Source organism: Cannabis sativa, chromosome 7 (assembly GCF_029168945.1).
Source record: "Cannabis sativa cultivar Pink pepper isolate KNU-18-1 chromosome 7, ASM2916894v1, whole genome shotgun sequence".
Classification (NCBI taxonomy): domain Eukaryota; kingdom Viridiplantae; phylum Streptophyta; class Magnoliopsida; order Rosales; family Cannabaceae; genus Cannabis; species Cannabis sativa.
The window spans coordinates 34348634-34360955 of NC_083607.1; the positions used below are offsets into that span (position 1 = coordinate 34348634).

Consider the following 12322-nt stretch of genomic DNA (forward strand, 5'->3'; position numbering starts at 1 on the left):
GAACCGGTTCTATAACATAATGAATAAAAATAAATAACACAGAATAATTCAAACTGGTTATAATTAAAAGAAAAAGAAGAAACTAAAATATAATTTAAAAAAAAAAAATGAGTTCCACAACAAATGAACAAAAATAAATAACACATAATACCTCATAAAATTGCTTATAATGTTTTTCTTAAGAAAAGTTGGGGATCAATTCCAAAAATACTAAAGCATAAATATATACAGAACCGGTTCCATAACAAATTATATCACACAAATAACTCAAAAATATAAGATAATGAAACTGATTATTTTTATTAAAAAAATAAGATTAACAAATAATAACACATAATTAACTCAAAATAAAGACTTTTGTTAATGACTTACAAAAATGATTTGTGCTCTTTTATTTGGCAGAACATTTGTAGAGAAAAACTACCAAGATTTGAAAGCATTGAAGCGGAGGCTTCCATTCTTGATCTTGGAATGCAAAGGAGTTGAACCTCAATTATGGGCAAGATATGGTATTTTCTATGCCTCTTTTGTCTTTTTAATTTATGTCATGTATTTAAAACTAAAATTTTTCTTATATTTGGTGAACTGAGCCCGAAAATTCTGACATTTTAATATAAAAATGGGTGTGGTTGAACCAAAAAGATCTTATATTAGCTATATTGTGATGTTAAATTTGATAATATTTTGCTACTGAAAATTGTATGGGTATCTTATTGAATTGAAAAGTTTTATACTTGATAATATCTAGTAGCAATTCTAGAGTGATATAATGGGAATTAGAGGAAGAGAAAGTCCTTAGTTTTTTAGAATTACAGTGGAAGAAGTAAGCATCCTAAGATATTCTATACTATTGCACATTTTTCTTTTCTTTCCAAAAAATGCTTTGAATTTTGAAATTTATTCAATAAATCTACTAATTGTTGCATGTTTTAGAAAATTTTCTTAGTTCTTACTTTTGACGCTGTGACGATGTCTATGGCAGATATTATAATATTCAATCTCTACCATAAGAAGGTTCCTCTACTCCCCTTTGTTTTTATTATCTGCTTTGTCTTCATCTTTCTCCTTCTCTCTTCCATAAGAAACACTATTTCAATTCCTTTGCATTCTCATCATCGATCAATTTAATTCTCCAAAACAAATGGCTTATCCAACCTAGCTTCACCTGAATCCTGTGACTACTCGGATCAAAATTAGATTCGTGACCCGGTTGGGACATCCCCAAGGTACGACCATACGCGTAAAGAGATTTTCAAGGACTGAAATTGCATCTCTGACAATAAATCTAACGGTCGGGATCTCATCAACTGGCCCTGGAAACCCACCTATTGCCAACTCTAATCATTCGATCCCACTGCTTTTCTCCACACACGTACAGAGACACCGCCATTGGTACTTAGCTTGAGTCAAGCATTTAATTTAATATTATATATATATATATAAAAAAAAAGTAAACTATGGGATTTTTACAATTTTTTATAAAAATATGGCATAAAAAAATATATATTAATGTAAAAAAACTAAAATATCCATAACCCCAAAACATTATTTATTTATGCCATAAAAATGTTAACTCTTATAATTTTTCCATATACTATTTAATTTCTACTATAAATTAACAATAGTGTCAAGGAATATAATGGTCTTGATGAATCACGTGTAAACTGCCTAGTCCTTTTACAAACTCGTTTCTTCAAGTGGGCCAAAGCAAGGTCAAAGCCCAAGATATTTATCCAAGTGATCAAGAGTCCACTCTTCACACAACATCTCAATATCATATAATTGGCACTATTTCATTTCATTTGAACATGGGAGTGGACTTCAGCAAAGAAAGTCATGTTTGTTCCCACTCCCCCAACAATCATCTGATGAGCGTAGGTCACATTCACCAATTGCTCCACTTTCTCCACCATCTCGCCAAGTGTCTCCCATATTATCGTCTACCACTACAGTCAGTTTTTTGTGCCATTTAGCCCACTAAATGGTACACAAAAATACAATTTTGGAGAGCCAACTTTCACTATAAATTACACCCTTTTTATTGTAAAATTTATTAGATTTTAGAGTAGAGAAAATACATTTTGCTATTTTATTTTTCTCTCCTATTATTATTTTATTTATACTTATTTTAGTGACAAAAATGAGTGTATTAAAATAGTAATATTGCTGAGGTTAGAGTGTAGCTTTGTACTTCTTATTTTTAATATTGATATTGATTCCTATGTGTTTCATCTCCATATCTCATTTATTAAATTATTCTTCATCTCCATATCTCATTTATTAAATTATTCTTCATCTGATAATTTTTCTTCCAAATTTAATAGTATCTTTTATATAAGTTCAGTCATGTTTTTCTTATGTAAGTTAGGCTATTAATTATTTTGATGTATTTATTATATTGTATGTCGTTTACTGCATTCTGCCAACATTGGTTTTTGTCGATTTATGATATATAATATGATATGCTGTTAAGTTAGAGGTAAGATTCAATTTATTTAAGATTATTTAATTTGCGCTTTTATTATATACATCTTCTAGTTGTAATTAATGGGGTAGAATTAAGACTGTGTTTTGAATTAATATCGGTATTAGAATAGGATTTGCATGACTATATTTCTACCTTACCAAGTTTTTTATCTGATAACACCCTTTCACTTATTATTTTCTTATTTTTAATTTATTTATATTTTTACCATATTCTATTTATACTAATCTTAAGTGGTACATTACCTCCCTGTGGATACGACATATAATCTGTTTACTATCGTGACCGAAGTATAACTAATTGGGCGACATCACACCTATATCCCACAAACTAGCTACTATAGTCAATTTCTTGTTTTTTTTCCAATAGCCAATTTTAAATGATGCCAAACTATTCAATGTATAATGTACATTTATTTTAAATAAGGGCTTCACCTAACAAATGTGCCTAATTTTAGTTAATTTATTTTTTTATCGCATCTGACTATTTAAAGGAACTATCAAATTATAAAATATTTATGTCAATTCATTTGCCCCAACTCCAATATATAATATTATAAATAGGATAGTTCTCTATTCATAATAATTCAAAATATCATTAGGACTGAAGAAAAATGAATTGCTCAACATTCTCCTTTTGGTTTGTTTGCAAAATAATATTTTTCTTTCTCTCATTCAATATCCAAATTTCAATAGCTAATCCTCAAGAAAACTTCCTTAAATGCTTCTCGGAATATATTCCTAACAATCCAGCAAATCCAAAATTCATATACACTCAACACGACCAATTGTATATGTCTGTCCTGAATTCGACAATACAAAATCTTAGATTCACCTCTGATACAACCCCAAAACCACTCGTTATTGTCACTCCTTCAAATGTCTCCCATATCCAGGCCAGTATTCTCTGCTCCAAGAAAGTTGGTTTGCAGATTCGAACTCGAAGCGGTGGCCATGATGCTGAGGGTTTGTCCTACATATCTCAAGTCCCATTTGCTATAGTAGACTTGAGAAACATGCATACGGTCAAAGTAGATATTCATAGCCAAACTGCGTGGGTTGAAGCCGGAGCTACCCTTGGAGAAGTTTATTATTGGATCAATGAGATGAATGAGAATTTTAGTTTTCCTGGTGGGTATTGCCCTACTGTTGGCGTAGGTGGACACTTTAGTGGAGGAGGCTATGGAGCATTGATGCGAAATTATGGCCTTGCGGCTGATAATATCATTGATGCACACTTAGTCAATGTTGATGGAAAAGTTCTAGATCGAAAATCCATGGGAGAAGATCTATTTTGGGCTATACGTGGTGGAGGAGGAGAAAACTTTGGAATCATTGCAGCATGGAAAATCAAACTTGTTGTTGTCCCATCAAAGGCTACTATATTCAGTGTTAAAAAGAACATGGAGATACATGGGCTTGTCAAGTTATTTAACAAATGGCAAAATATTGCTTACAAGTATGACAAAGATTTAATGCTCACGACTCACTTCAGAAACTAGGAATATTACAGATAATCATGGGAAGAATAAGACTACAGTACATGGTTACTTCTCTTCCATTTTTCTTGGTGGAGTGGATAGTCTAGTTGACTTGATGAACAAGAGCTTTCCTGAGTTGGGTATTAAAAAAACTGATTGCAAAGAATTGAGCTGGATTGATACAACCATCTTCTACAGTGGTGTTGTAAATTACAACACTGCTAATTTTAAAAAGGAAATTTTGCTTGATAGATCAGCTGGGAAGAAGACGGCTTTCTCAATTAAGTTAGACTATGTTAAGAAACTAATACCTGAAACTGTAATGGTCAAAATTTTGGAAAAATTATATGAAGAAGAGGTAGGAGTTGGGATGTATGTGTTGTACCCTTACGGTGGTATAATGGATGAGATTTCAGAATCAGCAATTCCATTCCCTCATCGAGCTGGAATAATGTATGAACTTTGGTACACTGCTACCTGGGAGAAGCAAGAAGATAACGAAAAGCATATAAACTGGGTTCGAAGTGTTTATAATTTCACAACTCCTTATGTGTCCCAAAATCCAAGATTGGCGTATCTCAATTATAGGGACCTTGATTTAGGAAAAACTAATCCTGAGAGTCCTAATAATTACACACAAGCACGTATTTGGGGTGAAAAGTATTTTGGTAAAAATTTTAACAGGTTAGTTAAGGTGAAAACCAAAGCTGATCCCAATAATTTTTTTAGAAACGAACAAAGTATCCCACCTCTTCCACCGCGTCATCATTAATTATCTACCCATACTATGTATGCTCCCAAGTATGAAAATCTACATTACAACTGTGTAGACTATCATAAGATATATGTAATAAAATAAATTGTCTTTCTTATTTCAATAGCAAATAAAATAATATTATTTGAGCTTATATGTTTATGGAACAATTTTAGTTTACATGTTCATGGATTAGAACATTATAATATATTTATTAGTAAAATTTTTGGTACGTGTTCTTAAAATGATAATTGAAGTTTTATAGTAAAAGAATATTGTGTATTGACTTTTTTTTTTAATTATAATCTAGAGTTACTTTTAGAATTTTGAGTATATGTAGATAAGTTATAATCTTATTTTACTTTATTAAAGAACTTTTGGTTCAATTAGATTAATGATAAAAATGTTTGAGATCCACATATCCCTCTCCTTAGAAATTCAACAAGCTAGCTCTCGCATTACCAACCAAAATTTCTACAAACTCAAGACAATCAAGATTAACATAATTCAAAATACAAACTTATATTATAGAGTAGAAAACTTTAGATAACCTTCAAGAACTCTTCCATAATTAAGGTAGTATTTACATGAGAGGAATGAAAACAAAAAAATAAGAATGTGAATGGGAATGAAAATAGGAATAGTAATGAAATAGTATAGAATTTAAAATGTATTACAAAAATTGATAAAAAAATTATAAAATATTTTATCATCTTGCATTGGAATAATATTTCATTCCAATTCAAAATAGTATAATCATCCCACCAAAATGATGGAAAACTTATTTTATTGGAATAATATTCTAATACTTTAAAATGCAACCAAATAAAGGAATGAATCAAAAATTATTTCTTTCCATTCTATTCCGATTCATTACTTTGACCCAATTGTCACATTTTAAAGATTGAATTTTCCACCAAACAATCTGAATGTATGGTAAATGAATCCCAATTGAGAGTGTGAGTTGTGTGATTGCTCAATAGCCAAGAGCTCTCCTTGTTTTGATGATTAACAAATATTTAATTATTATTTGTTATTAAATAAATTTTTCAAGAAAAATTGGTATTTTTACCAAACTCCTTAAATTGACTAAAAATGGATTCAACAAGCATATCAAGAGCAAAAGATTCATCAAGGGATCAACAACTCAAGACCCTATTCAAAAGAGGTCTTCAAAATCTCAAAGTCAAAAGTCAACCTGAAACTCAAAGTAAAAGTCTACTCTCAGGAAAAGTACACTTTGGATCAAAACATATAAATCAAGCTAGAAAGCTCATCTACATCAACACTACACAAAATCAAATGGTATAAATTTACTTCAGTCTTCTTAAAGTGATTTGCATAGCACAGTAGGGTTTATAAGTACAAATTTTGGCCCACTCACTAACTTGTGCAGTAAGTTTTCTCACTTGATGGTTCAAAAAAAAAATTAATTGAATTTCTAAATCACATTTTGTTTAACTAAGAGAACAAAATTAGAATTTTTAAAAATAGATAATCGAGTAAAGAGTTATCCACGTTATAGTGTCGAAAAATGCATGTTTTGAAACTGCCTGATTTTCAGCCTACCTTTTTTCAAAAAGGTAGTCCGTTTTTCACAGAATAGGTATTCTGTTTTAAAAATAGAAGTCTATTTTTCCCAAGATTTATTTTGAAATGCGTGCTAACGGCTATAAACGGCTACTTTTCACACCAACACTATATAAACTTGATTTTTACTCAAAAATAGGAGTTAAATGAGCATTTATATCATATACCTAACATATTCATGTGAGATTAATGAGCTTCCAAGTTTAAAATCCAACAAACACTTTTCACATACTTTGAGCGAAAATTTTTGTTTATCAATCTAGGTTTCTATTGTATTATCATAATTCAAGAGTGATTTTGTTTGTAATTTCAAACACAATTTCATATTGTGATTGAGGTGAGGTTGGCACTTGTATTGTAAATAACTCAGTTATAGCGAGATTGTCACTACAACAATCTGAGAAAGAGGTTAATAGTCCTTGGCGTTGTAAAACTATTGTAAGATGTTTGGAAACACCTTGGTGAAAATTTCCTGATTGTAAGGGTTAGTCAAGCCTGTTAACTTGGCTCGATGTTGGAACTCAAAGCTAGGTCCATAGCTTTGAAGACCAAGGACATAAGTGGCTTAGCTCTACCGAACCTTGTAAAAATCGAGAGTTTGAAATTTCTTACCCTTAAACTCTTTACTTTAAAAGTTTGATTATTTGCTATACATTATTTCTTGCCATATTACTTGCATTTATTTGATTAAGTGTTAAATTGCATAGTTTTGTGTTAAAAGTTTTCAATTTACCGAAATTAGCTTAAATTTCCAATTCAACCCCCTCTTAAAAATATTTCTTCGGCTAACAATTGATATCAGAGGAAAGGGTCAATTTATTTGATTAGATTTCACTATCTAGAGCATGGCGTTTCCAAGTAATTCACAAAATACAAAGGAATGGCAATGTTGGCGGAATGGCTCAATAGTGATGAAGAGGACTCCGAAGATGAAGTAAAGAATGAATAGCAAACATGTGCATGCTGGCACTCGATGATGGGGTAAGCATTTCTAGCCAAAATGATTGTGATAGTAAAAATGATGATGATAACCTAGATATGTTATATGATGAGTTGTCTAATTCATTTAAGGAACTATTTAATGATTTTGGTAAATCGTTTGTTAAAAACAAAACTCTTAGAGAGAAGACCAACATGATTCTAAAAGAAATTAAGATTTTGAAAATAAATGAGAGGAACTTTTAGGTATGTCTCAATGTGCTACATGTGCTTCATATAAGAAAAAAATTGTTCATTTAAATGCATACGTGAAAAGCCTAAAGAATGACATATATACTTTCACTAGAGGTAAAGAAGGTTATGATCTTATGCTAGGAAGCCAATCATGTGGTTTTTCAAAAAGTGGCATTGGTTATGATCCTAGTACAAAATAAAAGTTCTTAAGAAACTTTTTTGTGAAATCATCTAGTGTACCTCACTTTACATACTCATATTGTAACTAAGATGGCCATACTATTTCCTATTGTCATGTGAAGAAATATGAATGTCTAGGCAACACTAAATGGGTACCAAAGGGTTCTATAATAACAAGAAAGGACCAAAAATTATGTGGGTACCAAAAGCCAACAAATGAACTTGTTTTTGTAGGAATCAATAAGAAAGAGTCAAAGCTTATGGTTCTTGGATAGTGGATGTTCAAAGCATATGACCGATGATCCATCAAGATTTTCAAGCTTTAAAAGCAAGGAAGGTGGCTTTGTCACTTTTAGAGACTGTTCAAAAGGGAAAATCTTAGGAATTGGTGATGTCGGTAACGTATACCCTCCATGAATTGCTTAGTATTAGTCAATTATGTGATACAGGTTTTCGTGTTATGTTTGAATCCTCAAACTGCTCCATTGAAAATGCTTCAACCAATGAAGTTATTTTCCTTGGAGAAAGGAAGGATAATGTGTATGTTATTGATGTTGATTCATTTGATAGTAAAAATAAATGTTTAACCGTTAGTATTAGTCAATTATGTCCTAATCTTTGTTATTGCATAGAAAATTAGGACATGCTAGTATGGATTCTATCTCAAAATTAGTTAGAAAAGATCTTGTTACTGGTTTCCATCTATTCCTTTGTCAAAGATAAACTTTGTTATGCAAGCCCATTTGGAAAACAAATTAAAACATCTTTTCATTCTAAGAAAGAGATTTCAACTACTACACCTTTGCAATTGCTTCATATTGATTTATTTGGACCTTCTACAATTTCTAGTCTTGGTTGTAAATACTTTGCATTTGTAATTTTTGATGACTTTTCAAGATTTACTTGGTTTATTTTCTTGACACTTAAAAGTGATGTTTTGGAAAATCTTGTCAAATTTTGTAAGAGTGTGCAAAATGAAAAAGGATATTCTATTACCTCCATTGGGAGTGACCACAGTGGTGAGTTTGACAATGATGCCTTAGAATTTTTTTGTGATGAACATGGTTTTAACCATAACTTTTTGGCTCCAAGAAATCTACAACAAAATGGAGTTGTACAAAGGAAGAATAGAACAATTCAAGAAACGACTAGGTCGATGCTAAATGAAATCTCACTACCAAAATATTTTTGGGTCGAGGCCATCAGTAATTCTTGTTATATTTTGAATTGTGTTTTCATTAGGCCCAACATGAATAAAACCCCTCATGAGCTTTGGAATGGGAGAAAACCCAACATTGGCTATTTTAGAGTTCTTAAATGCAAATGCTAAATTTTAAACACCAAGGATAACCTTGGAAAATTTGATGCAAAATCCGATGTTGGAATTTTATAGGGAATTAAACTCATAGTAAAGCCTATAGAATATATAACAAAAGAACTAATTTTGTTGAAGAATCTATTCATGTTATTTTTGATGAGACTAACTCGCCTACAAGCCAAAGTTTAGATGATGATATTATAGGTTTGGGAGATGAGGTTCAAAATCTTGATATTGGAGAGACTTCCAATGCTCCTTCACAAACTGCCAAAGAGGAATCACCCGTGGAAACAGTAAATGAAAGTCAAGGTATGAATTCTAACCTTCCACATGAGTGGAAATTCAAAAGTGCTCATCCTATAAACCAAATTCTAGGTGGTCCTTCTCAAGGTGACACTACTAGAAACTTCCTTAGAAACTTGTGTAATTCCATTGCTTTCATTTCTCAAATTTAACCAAAGAATTTTAAAGAGGCTGAAGTCGATGAATTTTGGCTTCTAGCTATGCAAGAAGAAATAAATCAATTTATAAGAAACAACATTTGGGTGTTAGTTCCAACACCGTCACATCAATTGGTTATTGGAACAAAATGGGTCTATAGAAATAAGGTAGATGAGCATGGGGTCATTGTGTGTAACAAGGCTAGATTAGTGGCCCAAGGTTACAATCAAGAAGAAGGAATTGATTATGAAGAAACCTTTGCCCCGGTAGCAAGACTTGATTCCATTGGAATGTTGTTAGCTTTTGCATGCCACAAGAATTTTATTTTGTACCAAATGGATGTAAAAAGTGTTGGATTATTGTTTTACCAGGAACTAGATTTACTACCATGTATGTTATTTAATATTCAAAAATTTGAATTTCTAAAACAATGTAATATAAGCACATATAAAGTTTAAGAAACCTTACATTGGTTGTAGCGGAATTAAATGACTCATTTCACTCAGATCTTTAACCCTAGTATCCTTTCTGTAGCATGGTATCACAAAGATTTGAGCCCGACTCTCCTTCACTTGAATTGGATTCTTCACATTCTTACACACTATGATTGAGTACAAATTTTTTATGTGTGGGCATGTAGTCTATCACTATAGGGTTCGAAAATAGAAGAGAGAAACAGAGAGAGAAGGATTCGAATGAGATAGAAAAGATGCCTCAATTTTTTTTATTTTTTTTTACTAAAGGCAAGTGAATTATTAAGCTTCCAATTTTGAGTCCATCACTATGTATATATAGGAAACCTTCTAGGTTTAGGTTTGACTTATTTGGCTTTAAAAAATTGATAAATAAATTGTAAAATAGAGCATAAGTGGCCGGCCTTGAAAGTGGGCCCTACCACTTTGCAATTTTGCCATTTTTCAACTATTTATCTTATGTTTCTCAAAAATGCCATAATTTCCAATTCAACCACTTAAATGCCAAAACTATTTATTTAATAATTAAAATTAATATTCAAATAAAATTTCTTATTTAATATATTTATTAATTAGACTTAATAAAGTCTCTTAATTGACAAATAAGCCCTAGAATCTCTTTTCTTCACAATTAAGCCATAGCTTAGTGAAAATTCATAAGCCCTAGAATCTCTTTGTATGAAAGGTTTCGGAAGCAAGCACCTCCGGTCTTTCTGGGAGGTCCAGATGTGGTGAAGGCCGAACAGTGGCTAACGGTGATCACCAGAATTCTGAATTTTATGGGTGTCACCGGGAATGACAGAGTGGTGTGTGCCACCTTTCAGTTCCAAGAAGACGCTCTTGTCTGGTGGGACATGGTGTCTCAGATCCATGATGTCACTACCATGACCTGGGAAAGGTTCCAGGAATTCTTCAATGCCAAGTATTATAACGAGGCGGTCAGAAGCGCCAAGAGGAAAGAGTTCACCCACCTAACCCAACGGGAGAATATGAGTGTGACAGAGTATACTACTCAGTTCGACCGGTTGGCGAGGTTAGCCTAGGGGATAGTGCCAACCGACTTCAGCAAAAAGGAGAAGTATCTCGACGGGTTAAATGTGAGGATCAAACACGACTTGATGATCACCACCGACGACAAGACCACCTATGCTGAGATGGTGGAGAAGGCACTGCAAGCTGAGGGCGCAGTTGGATGTATGTCGGAGTCAGCTAGTACTCTAGTGAGTGGCGGGGCTCCTACCCCTCCTGCATCAGGCTTTAGCAGGGGGAGTAGTGGTTCGGCCATGGACCAAAAGAGGAGAACATCCACTGCATCTGGTGGCTTGAGTCAGAACAAAAGCATCCGGGGTAACCAGATTAGAGGTAGTCGTCATAGCGGTCCAGAGACCCGGTTTTCTTATTCGGAGTGCCCCAGCTGCAAAAGGCACCATCAGGGGGAGTGCAAAGGTCAGGGATGCTTTCACTGTGGCATGCCCGGACACTTTAAGAGGGATTGTCCCCAGCTCCGATCAGAGGCACCGAGGGCTCCGGCGAGACCCACTCCGGCTAGGGTGTTCGCCAGCACTCAGGCTGATGCAGATGCCAGCCCTTCAGTTGTAACAGGTCAGCTTTCAGTTAATAACTCGTATTACTCGGTCGTTTGATTCTGGGGCTACACATTCTTATGTGGCAGCCAGAATCTTTAGTAAATTGGATAGACCGTATGATAGATATCAATCAGGGTTTGGAACCCTATTACCTGGCGGAGAGTTAGTTATCTCCAAAAGGTGGATTAGGTCTATGCCGATCAGAATAGATGGTAGAGAGTTAAGCGCTGACTTGATAGAGATAAGCTTGGTAGAGTTCGATATTATTTTAGGAATGGATTTCCTATCAAAATATTCGGCTAGTATTGATTGCAAACGGAAGATGGTGATCTTCCAACCGGAAAGTGAAGAACCATTTGTGTTTGTTGGTTCAGTTCGGGGATATCGCATCCCGGTGATTTCGGCCATGTCAGCTAGGGAATTATTGCATGGTGGATGCTTAGGGTTTCTGGCCGTGGTGGTGGACACCACTCGGCCAGATACCATTTGGCCAGAGGACATCAAGGTGGTTCGGGAATTTTTAGATGTTTTTCCCGAAGAACTTCCAGGGTTACCACCTCAGCGGGAGATTGACTTCGTGATAGATTTGGCACCAGGGGTGGAACTAGTTTCCAAAGCCCCATATAGAATGGCTCCAGCTGAACTTAAGGAGTTAAAGATTCAGCTCCAGGGGTTGCTTGACATAGGGTTTATTCGGCCTAGTGTGTCACCCTAGGGAGCCCCGGTTTTATTCATCAAGAAGAAAGATGGAACTATGAGGATGTGCATCGATTACAGAGAATTGAACAAGCTAACAGTGAAGAATAAATATCCACTACCTAGAATCGATGATCTGTTTGATC

The 12322-nt window shown here is 33.7% G+C and overlaps 1 pseudogene; it reads left to right on the forward strand.

The window, feature by feature from the left end:
• The first annotated feature begins 3059 nt into the window (after positions 1-3059).
• LOC115697886 (cannabichromenic acid synthase-like) lies at positions 3060-4873 on the forward strand (annotated as a pseudogene).
• Positions 4874-12322: the final 7449 nt, after the last annotated feature.